The sequence below is a fragment of the Erinaceus europaeus genome, chromosome 20 (assembly GCF_950295315.1).
Source record: "Erinaceus europaeus chromosome 20, mEriEur2.1, whole genome shotgun sequence".
Taxonomy (NCBI): Eukaryota; Metazoa; Chordata; class Mammalia; order Eulipotyphla; family Erinaceidae; genus Erinaceus; species Erinaceus europaeus.
The window spans coordinates 3,182,747-3,187,626 of NC_080181.1; the positions used below are offsets into that span (position 1 = coordinate 3,182,747).

The 4,880-nt window shown below is 41.2% G+C and overlaps 1 non-coding gene across 1 annotated transcript; it reads left to right on the forward strand.

Moving 5' to 3' along the window:
- Nucleotides 1-2,171: 2,171 nt before the first annotated feature.
- Nucleotides 2,172-2,363, forward strand: LOC132535191 (U2 spliceosomal RNA). Its single transcript, XR_009546967.1, has one exon. It is a non-coding gene; the product is annotated as a U2 spliceosomal RNA (small nuclear RNA).
- Nucleotides 2,364-4,880: the final 2,517 nt, after the last annotated feature.

Genomic DNA, 4,880 nt, shown 5'->3' on the forward strand with positions numbered 1-4,880 from the left:
ATTAAAAGGAGACACTGACAAAACCATAGGATAAGAGGGGTACAACTCCACAGAGATCCCACCACCAGAACTCCGTATCCCATCCCCTCCCTTGATAGCTTTCCTATTCTTTAACCCTCTGGGCTTTCACAAATTCACATATACTCTAGACTCCTCAGAGTCAGTGACACTTGCAAAGAGTATAAGATCAGCTGGATCAAAAGAGAAAAGGAATTTTATAAATTTATTTTAAAAAATATTTAATTTATTTATTAGAAGGATAGGAAAAGAGAGAGAAAGAACCAGACATCACTCTGGTACAGTTGCTGCCAGGGATTGAACTGGGGACCTCATGCTTGAGAGTCCAGTGCTTTATCCACCGCGCAACCTCCCAAACCACTGGCATTTTATAAATTTCCTAGTATCTTTCAACACAAGTTGTTTTAAAAGCCTGCTTCAGAGAAAGACTAATCTCCAGAGATTTAAAAATTTCCAATACTTTGTACAGTAGTTCTACATTTCCATGAATGGTCTATACCTTCAGTTTTGACTTAACCTAAGGCATTCTTTCTACAAATATTATATATCATGTGAGAACTAGAGGGAGAGGATTGATGACTATGTGTGATTATGTATTCTAAAGATGATACTATGGTAAGGGGGCTGGCAGATGGTTTCCTTAGCAGGAGCACACACAGATATGCTGGAGGACCCAGGTTTGAGGCCCCAGTCACTTCATGGGAGCTCCATGCACAGAGGAAGCTTCACATGCCATCAGGAAAACAGTGCTGTGGTAGCTCTTCTCTCCCTCTTGGCCTTTCCCAATCTACGTGGGAAAAAAAAAAAAACCCACAAAGAGCTGTGTAATACTGCAGGCGTGAAGCCTCAATGGAGGTCTGGTAAGAAGAGAATGAGAAAAAAGTCAAGATTAAAGAAAATGTAATTATAGAGTCATTTTACTCAGAAAAATAAATAAGGGGAAAGGCCTGAGGAGATACCATTAGGCTACGGACTTTCCTCTGGGGGCCAGGCAGTGGTGCCCCTGGTTAAGTGCACATAGCAGGAAGCACAAGGGCCCCCACAAAGAACCCAGCTGGAGCCTCCAGCTCCCCACCTGCAGGGGGCAGCTCCACAAATTGAAGCAGGTCTGCAAGTGTCTTTCCCTCCCCCTCTCTACCTTCCCCTCCTCTCTCAACTTCTCTGTCTTATCAATACAGTGGAAATAAGATGGCCACCAGGAGCAGTGGATTCATAGTGCCAGCACTGAGCCCCAGTGATAACTATGGAGGCAAAAAAAAAAAAAACTTTCCTGCTTGAGGTTAAGGTCCCAGGTTCATTCCCCAGCACTACCATAAGCCAGTGCTAAACAGTGCCGCAGAAAATAAATACTTTAATTAGTTAATTAATTAATTAAGAAATTATTTAAGATTTTGGATATATGAATTTATTCTAGCCTTGCTTTGAAGACCATATCTTGATATTCATTAATAGCATTAAGTAAGACACACTATATAGTGATTCTGTATGACTAAACTACTTTTAATTTTAGATTTCTTCAGCATCATGCCCTTTATGATATTAACTACCATTTTTATCTACCCCCAGAAAAACACATGCATAGACACATGCATAGACACAGGATGCTGATTTGATCACCAACAAGGGTTGTGGTGTAGACTTTATGTGCAACATACATCTGGAGATTGTCTTCACTAAACATACTCAGAGGCTGTACCATCTTGCCTTAGCATCACAATTTGCATTGCTGGTAAACAGTTAACCTGGATGGTGCATCTCTGTGATCACTTACATGGCCCAGGGTCAAGCCTGGACCCTACTTCATTAGAGGAAGCTTCGCTGATGTGCTGCCTCTCCATCTTCTCTCTCTTCTTATCAAGCCTGGACCCCCACTGAATTGGAGGAAGTTTCATGATGTCTTCCCCTCTCTCAATAATTTTTTATCTTTATTTATTTATTGGAGACAGCCAGAAATTGAGAGGGAAGGGGGCGACAGAGACGGAGAGAGAAAGAGAGACACCTGCAGCCCTGCTTCACCACTCGTGAAGCTTCTTCTTGCAGGTGGGGACCTTGGTCCTTGCACTTGTAGTGTGTGTATTGAACCAGTGCGCCACCACTGGCTCCTCTTTCCTTCTCTCTCTGTGTCTCGCTTCCTATCTGAAAAAGTCAACCCTATCACTTCTCAGTCTTTTGATTAAGATCAGGTTTAGTATCTGTTCTCACCAGTTTATCAAATCAGGTACCTCCTCTACCTGCAGACAATATAGTAAATGCCCCTTTGGAGCAGGGACTTGGAATAGAGCTTGCTCTGTCTACTCCGCACATCTACCTGGTATTGCAGTACTTCCAGGAACACTGCGTCCCCTCTAGAGAGACAAGCAAACATAAGAAAAGAAATGGGCAGATGAAGTGGCTCACCCGGTAAGTGTGCTGCTTTGCCATCCATGCAAGCCAGGTATGAGGTTGGCCTCCACTGTACTGAAGGAAGGTTCAGTACTGTTCTCTAGTGTTCATTCTCTCTCTCTCTCTCTCTTTCTCTCTCTCCACTCCCTCTATCCCTTTCTCTCCCTCCCCCATCTGTGTCTTAAAAGAACTCTGGCAATGACAACAAAAAAATCCACTTTGAAATCTGAAAAGTGAAAAATAAGTTGAAAAATAAGAACAGATGGGGAAACACAAAGCAGAACTTGGGTGGTCCAGGAAATGGTGCAACGGATAAATAATTGGACTCTCAACCATGAGGTCCCATGTTCAACCCCTGGCAGAGTATGTACCAGAGTGATGTCTGGTTCTTCCTTTCTCTCCTATCTTTCTCATTAATAAGTTAAAAAAATAAAAGTAGAACTTGGACTGGAGTTGGTGTACTGCACCAAAGTAAAAGACTCTGGGGTGAGAGGGAGGAAGGGTTCAGGTCTTAGAACATGATGGCAAAGGAGGGCCTAGTGGGGAGAGGGTTGCATTTCTATGTAGAAAACTGAGAAATGTTACATATGTATATACTACTGTATTTTACTGTTGTATATTTTACTGTTGACTGTAAAACATTAGTCCCCCATTAAAAGGGGAAAAAAGGTATTGCTAACCAACCTGGATCAAGGCTCTACCATTTCATATATATTCTTTTAAAATGTATTGAATCAACATGGACATATAAGAATCTAACGTAAAGACCGGCCCTGGAATGAGTGCAGCCTAAAATGTTCCCAGCTGTGATCATGGACTGCAAGCCCAGACTGTCAGGGACTCATGGAACATACCTAAAATAGACTACCTAGCTTCTTTCTGAAGGCCTCTGATTTCACTGGCTCTATTCTTACTTTTGGGTTGCTGTTGATGAAACCCTTTGTCCTGCTTTTAATCTTTCAGCCACCAAGTTACAGATGTTATCATGACGCCAACCTGACTTCCCTCGGTAGAAGACCTCACCGATGTGTCCCTGAATCTCACCTCCCCAGAGTCCTGTCCCACTAGGGAAAGATAGAAAAAGCCTGGGGTATGAATCCACCTGCCAATGCCCATGTCTAGTGGAGAAGCAATTAACAGAAGGCAGAAGTCCCACCTTCTGCATCTCATAAAGAATTTTGGTCCATGTTCCCAGAGGGATCAAAGCAGGGAAGCTTCCAATGGAGGAGATGGGACATAGAACTCTGGTGGTGGAACTAAAGAATTATACCCTTGTTATTTTACAATCTTGTTAATGACTATTAAATCACTAATTAAAAAACTAAAACAAGAAAAAAAAATCAAATATAGGCCTGTGAAGTGGCTTACCCCAGAAGGCTCCTGCCTTGCCAGACACGCATCCAGGTCACTCTGTCTCACCTGCTCTCCCTTTGCCAATTTCTCTGAAAGGAAGTGGTAGCTACTGGCACTGCTACCTTTGCAATTAACATGCACCAGATGTCAAACTACCTTTTTTTTGTATTTAATCAGATCAATGTTTCAGCATGTTGGAGTTGTGGATTTTTAATTTTATAAAAAAGAGACTGACATGCCCTGCTTAAAATTCATTTAGATTCCTCTACTTGTTTTTCTCTACTATTCTTTACTAAATGATTTTACAAAATCTGTATCCTCATTAATACCCAGTTGCAATCTTCATCTACCTCACAACCACTCTTTTGGGGTTCGCAATGCTTTATATAAGTTAAATAGTGTATTAACTTTTTATAATTATTACTTCAATATTTCATTCAGAATGTACAATGGAATAGTACTGATTATTAACTGCATGCATACATATTTAACAGAGTCCCTTTAGAAAAAATATATACATATATATTTACATTTACAAGCATGCTTGGGTAAGCTAGTTGCATTCTCTGCATATAAATGGGCTTAGGAAGCATTTATAGCAGTTACTAAAAGCATTCTTGGCACAAATACTCTAATATCTCTTAAGATCTCTGAACTAAAAACTAAACACGTGGTATTGATTGATGGTCTAACAAATTGTTATTCAGAGATTCAGATGGAACCAAACTGAGAAATCAAGTTATAAGAATTTGCCCCTGAAATATTTATATGTAATACAAAACAAATCTAGAATAAAGGTTAAATTTAACTAGATTTTATTTTATTTGTGTTGTTGTCAGGAGGGTTTCATGACTGCATGAAAACACTCTCAACTTGGAGTCGGGTGGTAGCACAGCGGGTTAAGCGCACATGGCACAAAGCACAAGGATGGGCAGAAGGATCCCGGTTCTAGCCCCTGGCTCCCCACCTGCAGGGGAGTCACTTCACACGTGGTGAAGCAGGTTTGTAGGTGTCTGTCTTTCTCTCCCCTTCTCTGTCTTCCCCTCCACTCTCCATTTCTCTCCCTCCTATCCAACAACAACAACTACAACAGTAAAACAACAAGGGCAACAAAAGGGAATAAATAA